Source organism: Crocuta crocuta, unplaced genomic scaffold (assembly GCF_008692635.1).
Source record: "Crocuta crocuta isolate KB4526 unplaced genomic scaffold, BGI_CrCroc_1.0 scaffold29, whole genome shotgun sequence".
In the NCBI taxonomy this organism is placed as follows: domain Eukaryota; kingdom Metazoa; phylum Chordata; class Mammalia; order Carnivora; family Hyaenidae; genus Crocuta; species Crocuta crocuta.
Genome location: NW_027533280.1, coordinates 1,770,182 through 1,782,723, shown reverse-complemented (window position 1 = coordinate 1,782,723; position 12,542 = coordinate 1,770,182). Strand labels below are relative to the sequence as shown.

Below are 12,542 nucleotides of genomic sequence, written 5' to 3'. Positions count from 1 at the left end.
TGGTCACCCAGCACCACCTCCCCCAGCGACACCTGCCAGCACCAGGACCCCAGAGCCGGGCTCCCCGAGCCCAAGTCCTCCGCTGCCGCCCGCACGCTTGGGGCCGCGGCATCACCTCCCTGCGCCCCGGCTTCCTCACCTACAGAATCGGGCAACGTGAGTCCCCGTCTCGCGGGGCCGCACTGACCATTAAATGAGATAATTCCACGAGGCACCGAGAAGGGGGTCTGAGGCAACGTGAGGGTCACGGGCTGCTGTTACACTGTCACCCTGGACGCCGGTCCCCTGGGCCTTCACACATCTCCCCCTCTACCTGTTTATCGGGGTTCTTTCTCAGAAATGCCTGCTCCCCCGCGCCGGCTCTGGTCCCACCAGACCCCCCAGGCGAGGTCCCAGCAAGGCNCCGTGACCCCCCCCAGCCGCCCCTGCCCCTCCCCAGACAGGCCTTGTCTCTGGGCTAAGGAGCCACTTGGGTCCCGCCAGGGGGCTCCTGGGACCCCCTCCGCGCCCGCCCCCATCTGTCTGCCTCCCTCCTTCCTCAGACATGATGGATCGCCCCAGAGGAGGAAGCTAAGTGCTTGCAGACAAAAAGCCCTTTTATCGTCCTCGGGTGGGCCGCGCGTGACAAGCAGATAACTCAGCCGGGGCAGGAAGGCTCCCCATTAGGCCAGGAAGGCAGATTGATGGAGGACGGAGAGGCAGAGGAGGAGGAGGAGGAGGAGGAGGAGGAGGAAGGGAAACCACCCCAGCTGGGCTGCCCTCCTTCAACTGCAAAGACACCAAACCTGACCGGGCTCACCCCCTGGGGGGCCTACCACCAGCGTGGCCCGTACCTCCCCTGCAGGATGACACCCGTTTGGGGCCCAGGGCCTGGCTCAACCCACAAGCTCAACCCCGCCTGGGGGGCGGGGGGAGGCACAAAGGCTCAGGAACAAAGCAGAGAAGCCCACCCAGATCCCACACGGACTCCTGCAAACCCAGAGGCCCGGTCCACACTGCCTCAGGGCCTTTGCATGAGCTGTTCCCTCTGCCGGGACACTCTTCCTTCCTCCAGAGACCTGCGCTCCCTTCCGCCCCTCCAGCAGGTCTTTGCTCAAATGTCACCAGTCCTGACCACCCGCCTATGACTCCCCAGCCCCCAGCCCGCCCACACACTTCCCAAGCCCTTCTCTGTCGCTCCTCGCCCCAGCGGTCCCCCACGCGGACACCCTGTGTACGGGACTTGCTGCTATCTGTCGCCCAGGGGGCACAGGACGCCCGCCCACCCTACCCAGAGCTCCATCTCTACCCCCTGGAATGGTGCCTGGCACACAGCAGGTGCTTCAGAAAGAACAGTTCTGTCTTCTGAAGAGGAATCAAACCTCTCGAGAGCAGCCAGCTCGATACGCTGAGCCCGCTGCGGCCAACAATGCCCTCGACGACCCCTGCAGGACACCCATTTGACAGGCGACGAAACCGAGGCACGGAAGTGGAGGCGCACCCCCGGCAGAGCCGCCCGGCGGCCCGAGGATGGCCCCAGGGCTCGGTGTCGGGGAAAACGGCCCAAGTTCGCAGCATCACAGCCTCGGGAGACCCCTACCCACCCCTCAGCCTCAGTTTCCCCCGATGCAGAATAGGGCTGCACAGGGGACCTCAGCTGTCCCTCCCAGGTCCCCGCCTGCACCCAGTGTGGCTCTGATGGGGGGACACGGTGGGAGGTGTTTGGGAGCCCAGAGGAGCAGAAAGTTCCAGATCTCAGCCCTGCTGGCTCAGCCTGGGGGTTCTGCCGGCTGCTCAGACCCCCTCGACCCCGTGGGGGCCGGGCCCGCTGACACCCCCTCCCTGCGCCCCAGAAGAACAGCACGGTGGTAAGAAGTAAGGACGCAGCAGCCGCTTACTACCCGCTAAGCCCACTGCTCATGGAGCCTGGGCAGGCGGACAGGTGCTCAGCGTCAGAGCCGGGACGGGGCCTGGCTGCCACTTCCAGGAGGCCGCACCCACTGACCGCCCCTGCCTCCAGGGCGGGGGCCCGGTGCTCACCTGGATCCCCGGACCCCCTCCCCACAGGCCCCCTGGGAGGCACGCCCCGCTAGTCCCCCAAGTCCCCCAGCTCTGGGGGAAGGGCGTGTAGTGAGTGGCCCCGTCACGCCCACCAGGGTCTCCTGGAACACGGCCTGTCTTTGCCAGGCCTGGGTCAGCGCTCTGTCCTCCCCCACCAAGCCCCATGACGCAGGGACGGGACCAGGCACAGGGGGAGGGGGGTCCGTGGGTTCAGCTCCCTCAGCTGCAAGCCCCCCAGCTTCTTAAAACAAAATACAAAACCACTGAACTCCTAGCAACAACCCACTCATCACCAATCCCCCAATCCTGGGGTGAGGGTGGGGGGAGACTTGAATGCATCTCCATTTTATAGATGGGGAAACTGAGGCACAGGGCCGTCCTGCCCGGGGTCACACAGATAATAAGTGGCTGAGGGGGATCTGTGCTGGGGAAGGCAAGCTGCCCCTCCCGGTTAAAAACCAATGTAACACACGGGCGTCCAGGGGTCTCAATCGGTTGAGCGTCTGACTTCAGCTCAGGTCATGGTCTCACAGCTCATGAGTTCGAGCCCAGCTGCTGACAGCTCGGAGCCTGGAGCCTGCTTCAGATTCTGTGTCTCCCTCTCTCTCTCTGCTTCTCCCCCACTCACGCTTTGTCTCTCTCTGTCTCAAAATAAACACTAAAAAAAATTTTTTTTTAATCAGTGTAATACAGGGGTGTCCGGGGGGGCTCAGTTGGTTAAGCATCTGAATCTCTATTTCAGCTCAGGTCACGATCTCACGGTCCATGGGTTCGAGCCCTGTGCCGGGCTCTTGTGATGACGGCCTGCTTGGGATCCTCTCTCCTTCTCCCTCTGCCCGTCCCCTGCTTGTGCTCTGTCTCTCTCTCAAAATAAATCAATAAAGTTAAAAAAAAATTTTTTTTTAAATCCATGTAATATAAAAAAGATGCTGTGTGCCAGCCAGGCCACGTCCGAATTCTCAGCTCCAAGCTTCGGTCCAGCACACACGACCCATTGCCGGATGGCCTTCCTCTCCCGTGGCATCCCAGCCCCTTCCTGTGCCCCCTGGTGCAGGCGAGGCCCTGCCGTCCTGTGGACCAGGGGGAGGGGCGGGCAGCGGGCACAGACCTGCCCCGCACGGGCCCCAGGCTGCCTGACGCCAAATGAGCACATTGGGGAAGAATCCACCAGATTCCCACTGAGGCTCAGCAAAGTTTTGAGTCCTGGCTCTTAGCTTCCAGCTGAGATCTGGGACAGGTGACCTACCCGTGCCTCAGTTTCCCTGTTTGTAAAATGAGGATAACAGCCTGTTTGGGGGCACTGCCGTGAGATCCACAGAGTGGGCGACACATGGGAAGTACCAGCTGTGAGATCAGCTCGTTGAGCACCTACTGGGTGCCAGGCTCTGTGCTGTACCAGCTCATTTGGTCGTCACGGCAACATGTTGGGGGATGCTGCTGGCGGCCCCAGTTTACAGGTGAGGAGAGGGAGGCACGCAGTGCTGACGTGGCTTGCCCTGGGCGCCCAGCACGTAAACAGCAGTGCCAGGGCGTGGGCCACGGCCCCCTCGTCTCCCGCCGGCATGGCAACCACGGTGGTACACACGCGTCCAGCCCAAGGGCTTCCTCCGTCACCTGCTGCCCCACCCTCTCAAGCCCGCAGCCACCTTCACAGCACAGAAGCCCCAGAGACAGAGAAAACCCACCACCCACATCTACACTGCCAGGGTCCCCTTCCCTCAGGCGTCATGTCCTATCCGCAGGGCACCCCCCAACCCCCCGAGGCGTTCCCCACCCTGGGCAACACTGGGGTGCCAGATCGCACCCCACAAGGCCACATCGAGCCCCCAACCCCGTCCACCAGGAGGAGTCTGGCTTCTCCAGAAACTCCCAAACCCGCCATGAGAAGGTCCCAGCAAAGCGAATCTGCTAGAGACGGTGAGAGGGGACAGACGGGAACCTACCAGAAACGGCCTCCAGCGGCGCCGAGTCCTCAAAGAGGCCGGGAACCTGCAGAGAAAATCCAGGTCTTGTCAGTAAAAAGTCAGCGGCCTCCACACACGAGCTACGACGACCACGTCCGCGTGCGGGTGGGGACGGCAAGGCCCGGTGCCCCACGCCTGGTGTGCTGTACCCTGAGGCCTGGCATGTTGCGGCCACCACCCTGGGGGACTGCCATCACACTTGACGGAGAGGACGCTGAGCCTGCGGAATCAAAGTCCCGCACCCCGTGTCCCACCGCCAGGAAGTCACTGGGCTTGGATCCCAACCTGGGGGGTAGCCTACACCCAGGCAGGGCCACCAAGGAGCCGCAGGCCCATGTCAGAGGGTCACTCCCCCAGTAACTTCCCAGGGGACCCTACGAACAAGCGAGTGACACCCGAAGGAATGCACCCGCTGTTCTCGCTCCAGAGTTTCCGAACCACTGTTCAAAGTCAATAACAGTACAACGAACACTAGGGTCCATAATATGTAAATGACACGCACGAAGAAATAAAGAGCCAGTCGACCCGAGGCGCTTCACAAAAGTGGGCACACAGATGGCCCAGAGCTCGTGAAAAGGTGCCCGATTTCGTCAGCCGTTTGGGAAAGTGCAAGTTAAAACTGAGAGCCCACGACACGGCCACCCGGATGGCTAAGATCACAGACAGACAGGCATCAAGTGTCTCGTGACCACGGGACCCAGCAATCCCACCCCTGCGCCTTTGCGCGTGAGCAACGAAACCACAGCTCCTCACAAAGGCGCCAGACCAATGTGTGTGACGGCTTTGCACATAATCACAAAACCTGGGGCGCCCGGGTGGCCCCGTCGGTTAAGCATCCTGACTCTTGGTTTCCGCTCAGGTCATGATCTCATGGTTCATAGGATCGAGTCCCGCGCCGGGCTCTGCGCTGACCATGCGGAGCCTGCTTGGGATCCTTCCTCTCTCTGCCCCTCCTCTGCTCATGCTCGCTCTCTTTCAAAAATAAATAAATTACATTAAAAAGAAAAATCTGACAAGCATCCAGCTGTCCAGCAACAGATGAGCCCAGAACACTGCCTGTCAACAACACGGCGTAACAGACTACAGGCGCAAACGGCCTGACGGGGAGACCAGGCTGATGGCGGGGCACAGGCAGGCGCGAAGGGCAGCACGTGCTCCACGCGGATGATTCTGAGAAGGGCAGCGCTTGGCTTGCACAGGGAGACACAGGTCCACAGAGGGTCACACTAGAGTCGAATGAGGGGATTCCCACAGGAGCTGGGATGCTGATCATCACACGGCGCCCCCTTTATAATCATTCATCCATCCGCACCCACGTGTTTTTGCGTTCTTACTGTGTTAGCTTCTACACGAAGGAAAAAAAAAAAAAAGGACACTGGGCAGAGCACTGGGGAGAGAATCCAGACACCTGGCTCTGTTCCCACTAACAGCTGTGACCTTGGACAAGCCCCCGGCACCCTCTGAGCTCAGTCTTCCCATCCAGAAAATGGGCCTGCTCCCCAGGATATCTCTGCTCATGCGCAAACATCTCAGTCTCCAGGGGGCCTTTGAGAAGCCCCTTCTCCACCCGTGCTGCACCCCAGTGAGCAGAGGCAAGTAGCGCCAGGGACGTCTGCCTTCTCAATGCTGGGGACAGGTCCACGCACGACTCTGGGGACAGGTCCATGCACGGCTCTGGGGACACCTCTGTGCAGTGCTCAGGCTCTGCAGCCAAGCTCCCCGGGTTCAAACCAGAGGCTCTGCCCCTTTTAGCTGGAGACGAGTAGTGTCACCTCGCACACCTCAGTTTCCCCATCTCTAAAGAGGAAACGGGGAGCTTCACTGGCCTCAGAGTGGATGAGAAGCGCCTGCAGAGCCAGGGCACCCTGCTAGCGCTTGATGACCACTGGGCACCACCGTCACCCCTACTCCGGGGCCACTGGGGAGGCCCCAAGAGCCTGTCTGCCCAGGCAAAGACCCCTAAACAAGGCAGCTGAAGGCGGCTCGTGGGGGACAGCCCCACCCCTTCTCTCCATCCCCTTCTTTCCTTGTTACTTTTTTTTCATTACGATGCCCCCAGGCTCGGCACTCGGCCCTGCGGGAAGGCTGGGAACAGCCACGTCCCCGTGGCCACCTTGATCCAGGCCCCCAGAGGTCCCATCAAGGGCTCAGGCAAGGCCAGGCCCAGTGGGCGCTCTCCCCAGGCGACCGCTGGCGGCTCCGACCCCCTCCTCTGCCTACCTCCTCCCTTCTCCCATCTCCAGCGGCAGATGCGTGGGGCCGGGCGGGGCTGGGCGGACAGGAGCAGAGAACGCGGGCGAGGCGCTGGGGCCAGGGGCCCCGGAGCCGCAGCCGGAACAGACGGGGCGTGCGGACTCAGGGAGACACGCCGGGCACAACGAGCCCTGCGGACAGTGGCCCTACGCCCAGGGCAGGGGGACCCGCACGAGGCTTCTGCACGCCGTGCGCGGGGTGGAAGCAGGCGGCCACCAGCGGAGGCGGGAGAGGCGGATGGGACGGAAGACAGAATCCACGGGGAGGGGCCTGGCTTCCCAGCCCGGACCCGGGACGGGGCCGCCCCCCCAACAGACCCCGGGTCCTCCAGGAAAGGACCTACTCCATCTGAGGCCACAAGTCTTTACCCAAAGCCGGGTGCAGTGGGGCCAGCAAGGCCGGGCTCAGAGGGGAAGCTGTGTACAGAGAAGGCACCAGTGCCCGGGGCGCCCACGCGGCTCACGATGGACCCGGCACACAGGGGGGCCCTGGGCCTGCCTGCTGTCCTCCACCAACCCGTCTCCCCACAGACAAGCCCCTCCCACACCCACCAGAGTCCCACCCAACGCGCGCAAGCCCTGCGGCCCTCTTCCTCCAGGCAGCCCTCACTCCCGCACACAGCAACATCCAATCCGGCAGCCTGGTCATAAAACCAACAAGAATTGATAACAAGAGCCAAGAGAGCTCATAACTAACATGTAGCGGCTCAGGGACCGCCCCAGGCAGCCTTTACTTCCTTCACTCCGAAAACCCTTCAAACAGGTTCTTCATTATCCCCACTTTACAGATGAGAAAATGGAGGCCCAAAGAGGTGGAGGTGGAGAGTGGGGAAGTCAGGATGCGAGCCCAGGCAGTCCTCAGCCCTGTATGGGGGGGGGGGGCAGGAGGGAGCATGAGGGACGTCACCATCGGGCACAGCCTCTCCCTGTGTTAGCTCAGACTCTGGGCCATACACTGGACCCTAGGAGCCCCCAGATCCAGCCACTGGCCCCTAAGGCACCCCAAGTGGTCCCTGCAGGTTGGATCTGGGGGACTTCAGGCACAGTATGATCCAGGCTCCCTGCGAGAAGCAGGCCAGGGCCCTGAGGCATTTAGGGGCGGGAGGAGGCCGAGGGGAACGGAGGTGGGGGCCGCCTGGGCCACCCAGCACATCTTTTCACATCAGGTCAACAGGGGCCAGGGGTGGCCCATCCCCTTCCCTGTGGTGGCCAGCAGCCCAGACAGCCGGGGCGGGAGGCAGGCTCCACAGCCCTTCTGTTCAGAAGCCACTGGGACGTTTTATCTTCCTTCTCGAGGGACAGCTGAGGCGCGCCGGCCCTCCTAGAAGCTGCAGAGAGGCGATCACGGGGAGTTCACCAGGCCTCTGATCCCAGCAGCCGCTGGGGGGGCCGGAGGCGGGTGGCACAAGGGCTCGCTCCCCACCCCTCCCCCACTCCTCAGGCCAGGGGCAGCTGCATCAAGGCCACGGGGGGCGGATGTAGAGTGGACAGGGCCTTGGCAAGGACAAAGGGGAAGGGCTGGGCAGACCAGCAGGGGGGCCACAGGGAGGGTGACACATGGCTCCGTCCAAAGGGGCACGTGGCTCAACCACGGGGAGCAGAGCCCCCAAGGTCCATGCAGGAGGGGCACACGGTCAGGGAGTGAAGGGAGGGTGCTGCCGGTGCGGCCCCCCCCCCCCAGCGGCCACGTCCACCTGCCTGGGCGCTCAAGACAGGCCCACACTGGCGTCGGGCACACGGTCACATGGCCACGCTCACTGTAACAGCCCTTGGGCCGGCCCGCCCACTGCCATCCGCACAGCCCAGCAGGGGGCACTGTCCTGACCTCAATGGGGAAACTGAGGCCCAGAGAGGTTCAGCAGTCCACAAGACTGCACCGCCCCAGAGGGGAGGGGAGACCGGACTTGGGCCTCCACTCAGCCGCGTAGTCCCCCACCCTCGGCGCCCCCAGCTGAGCCCCAAACACGCGTCCGCAAACCACCCGCCCATCTCCTCGCTCGGGCCACGGGCCCATCTACAGAGACGGCGACCAACAGGAGGGCTCAGACGCCAGGAAGGAGCCCGGGGTGTCGACTGTTCCCGGGGGGAGGGGGCGGGCGGGGGCCCAGGCGCCACGCTTCGGGACCCTGGCTCCCTGCCACGCACAGGCCGTGTGGACCAGGCCAGGAGGGCCAGGGGCTTCCCTCCGGGCCTGCGGAGGCGGCAGCACGGGGAAGCCATCTGTCCCTCCATCTGTCTGTCCAGCACCAGCGCTGGCAGCACACGGGGACCTGGGCCCCTCCGAGGGCACCCCTCCTGGCCTGGTGCACTGATTAACCGGCTGACCTTACAACGGGCCTACGACCCTCCCCACTTCCCAGGCAGGGCGGCGAGTGAGGCGGGAGCTCCCCGGGCTCCCCTCAGCTGCGTCCAGGCACCCCTGTAACACCCTCACCTCCACGGGACGCCCCCCTGAAACACACACCGTCACCTCCGCGGGGCGCCGCTGCCAGGAGCCCCCTGTGGGGCAGGAGACAGAGAGCAGGCTCTCCGGGCGTGGTGAGCTGGGAATGCATGGGATGGAAACTTCCAGAAGCCTCTGGATGCCAGTCAGTGGCCCCATCGTAGGCTCACTGTAAAGATGAATTGGTCTCAGCGCCCTGGGGAAGCACAAAAGCAAGCGCCCCAAGATGTTACCGGCGGGGTTCTCCACAGGGAGGCGGCTTCTGCCACGGACCCTGCCGGTCAGCTGGGAGCGACGACCAGCAGGGAGGGACCCGCCGCGGTCGGCTCTCTGTCTCTGGCCCCAGGCTCCCCGCCCCATAGAGGGTCTGGGCCATTAGCAGCCGCAGGGCGGGGCTGGGGGCTGCCTGGGAGAGCAGGGGGGCCAGGGAGCCATCGATCGCCAGAAGCAATTAATTGTCCAGGTCAAGAGACGGTGAAAGAGATTTGTCACCCGAGGCCGGGGGACTGCAGCGGCCCAGGGCAGACAGGACGGTTCCCCGGACCTGGTCCTGAGACAGGTCAGGGTCCTCGCACACTTGCCCATCGTTCTTTCCTGCCCCCCCCCCCGGCCTCACTGGGCATGCTCCCCACTAGCTAGGCTCACCCCTCCACAGATGCCTTCCCCGTCCTCAACGCCAGCCCCGCCCCTGCATCCATGACCTATGCACGGGGAGGGACCCACAGTCCTGCAGGCGGTGTTCACTGCACAGATGGGGACAGTAAGGCCCAGTAAGGGGGCCCAACACGGAGTCCCCAAGGCCCAGCACCGGGCCTGTGCCCCGGATTCAACCCAGCTGCACCACGCTCTAGCTGGGCAACCCCGCACTGGTTGCTCAACTTCTCTGAGGCTGTTTCCTCTGCTATAAAACGGGCTGAAGAGTGGCTAAAATCAGGCTGGCTGGGGCTCGAACCCCAGCTCTGCCATTTTGAAAAGCCTGAGGAAATCACCTTGCTTCTCTGATCCTCAGTTTCCCCATCTATAAAACGGGGGTGATACCATGCGCTACTTTGGACACTGGCACACGGCACCGTTCAAGCTCGGTTCAGGGGCTCAGTTCAAACTTGCCATTGGGGTTCATCAGCCCATCCCCCCCAGGAACCAGAGCTCAGCCCCCAATCCTTTTCAGACATCCATCGACCCCCGCCAGCACCTCGGACACCCACACTTGGCTCCCGAGCCAGGCCGTGATGAGAAGACACAGGTTTCCCCCCCAGTGTCCACTGTGGGGCCCAGTGGGAGACAGATTTCAGTGGCCACCATTCACTCACCCACTGGGCTTGGCCGCCTGTGGTCCTGGAGAACAGAAGGGCCCTGACCTACCCACACTCTATCCAGGACCTGGGGCGGGGGGGGGCTCGTACAGGGCAGGGACCTCCCCCTGAGCCTCCACTGGCTTTTAGTCCCTTGTTTCTGCACCAAATCCGTCCACACACACCCAGACATGTCTCGCCGCCCCCTCACATCCACTTACCCATATGCAAAACATCAGTAAACACCTCCTTCCATGCCCCCGCTACACGGATAGGAAAACCGAGGCCCAAGGAAACCAGCAAGGGGCAGCTTCAAACCTGCTTGTCTCTAACAGCTCACATGAGCAAGAATCGGCTCAGCAGGTGTTCGGAAGCCCAGGTCACTGGGGCCAGAGGCAGCGCCGAGTCAGAGTGAGAAACTCAGCGGAAACTGAAAACAGCCCAGGGCCCCCCACCCCTCCCCCCACCCCGTGCTCCCCAGAGTGAGCCGCGCTGAATCACAGCAGCAGGCCCTGTGTTGGAAAGTTCCTCCTAGTGTAGACGGGTGGGGGTGGGGCACAAGCGGCGAGAACAGAACAGCCCCTGTGCCCGGGGTCCCTCTCAGCTCTCAGGGTGCAAGAAAGTGAGCAGCGCTCCGTGCACCTTGGGCGTGAGCAGCCACTCACACCCGACAAGGTGCCCACCCCACCCCCGGCCCCTACGACCCATCAGCCCCGCAAAGCGCTGCCTCTCAAGGGTGTTGGTGGCTTGAGGGTGAGCAGGCAGGAGAGCCTCATCCTTGCACAGACTCCTCCCACATCCCTGGCTGGGCTCCGCCTATGGGTGGGGCCACAGACCACACGTGGTGGGGGGCGGTGGGGAGGGTGCAACCTCAGGGTCCAGCCCCCCGCACTGCTTCAAGTCCGGGTTCCGCTGCTTTCTAGCTGTGTGACACTGGGCATGTTGAGCCAGCCCCCTGCCTGTGAAATGGAAACTGTCGCCTCCCGGGGCTGACTTGCAGACTCAGTAAGCAAATGCGCAAAGCGCCTAGCAGCCAGAGCTCAGTCAGCGCCGATCTTTCTCAGTTCCCAAATTTTTTTTTTTTATTGAGGTGACAGTCGCATAATGTCAAAGTGAACAATTCTGTGGCACCGAGGACAGTCACCATGTTGTGCAACCACCACCCCGCCCGGTTCCCAAACACTTCCCGGACCTCGAAGGAAAGGAAAGCCCCGGCCCAGGGGCCATCACTCAGTCCCCAGCCCCCCACAACCCCTCCTCAGCCCCAGTCTCTACAAGGTCGCTAGTTCCAGACATTTCCTCTCAACGAAACCACACGCTGTGTGGCCCTCTGTGTCTGGCTTCCTTCACGTACATGTTCCCAAGATTCATCCACACTGTACCTGTATCGGCCCTCCATTCATTCCCCCTGATGACTGAACAGTATTCACTGTGTGGATTGATCAACAACATATTTCTCTAAGTTTATTCATTTATCTTGGAGGGAGAGAGAGAGTGAGCGCACGGGAGGAGCAGAGAGAGAGGGAGAGGGAGACTCCCAAGCGGGCTGCGCACTGTCTGTGCAGAGCCCGGTGCGGGGCTTGAACCCACGAACTGTGAGATCATGACCTGAGCCGAAATCAAGAGTCAGACACTGAATCGACGGGGCCACCAGGTACCCCAATAACATAGTTTTAAAACAAGAAAAATAAACGCTATAAGTAATACAGAAATGTGACATGACAAGGTACATATACAGATGTAGACATGAAATATTTAAAAATTTGTAAAATGATAAAGTAAGTAACCATAATGACCGTGGTGATGCAGAATCTGGTCACTGGGAGGAGCCAGCTGGCGGGAGGGGAAAGGACCTCGGAGCCCCAGAGCGGACGTCCCCTCCCTTTGGGGCCTTCCCTGCTCAAACTTCAGGCCTTCCTGACCCAGGCCCTACGGTGTTGAGCAACCAGGAGCCAACTCCTCACCCGCCCTGGGCCTCGGCGTTCCCATCTAAAAACAGGGGCCGCTGGACAGGACGCTCTCGGCCCTGGGGAGAGAAGAGGTTACAGAAGCCAGACTGTGGGAACCCTACAGGTGTGGGACATATCACCCAGGCAGGCTGTGTCACCCTGTGCTGGTGACAGAAATGACAGCGACTGTGGGATGCCTAGATGCCCTGCCCCAGAGGCTCACTCTGGGCCACAGAGATGTGGGCATAGTATGGAGAGGGCACCTCGGTTGGCCCCCCACCCGCCCCCCTGCCCAGAGCACAACCCAGAGGCTGAGGTCCTGAGGCCCGATGCCACGTTCTTACACTTTGACCCTCAGGCGGGATCGGTCTTCCCTGGCTCCCTGGGGGGGGCCGCTCTGTGCCCTGCAGGCTGTCTACACCTCTGGCCCCTGCCCATTCTGCCGACGGCATCCCCCTTCCCCCCCAACCCCACCCCGCTGCTGTCCTGCCTTGTAACAACTGGGAAGTATCTTCAGACATCGACAAATGACCCTGGAGCCAACATCAGCCCGCTGACCCATCCGCACCTGACCCCGTAAGAGCCTCTCGCCCTGGGCCGGA

General features: G+C 62.3%; 1 protein-coding gene across 1 annotated transcript in view; it reads right to left on the bottom strand.

The window, feature by feature from the left end:
- NCOR2 (nuclear receptor corepressor 2) overlaps positions 1-4,029 on the bottom strand; it is a 179,475-nt gene extending 175,446 nt beyond the window's left edge. The window contains 1 exon segment of the mRNA XM_077747973.1: positions 3,984-4,029. The gene's annotated coding sequence lies outside the window, so the exon portion shown is untranslated.
- Between the last annotated feature and the right edge of the window lie 8,513 nt (positions 4,030-12,542).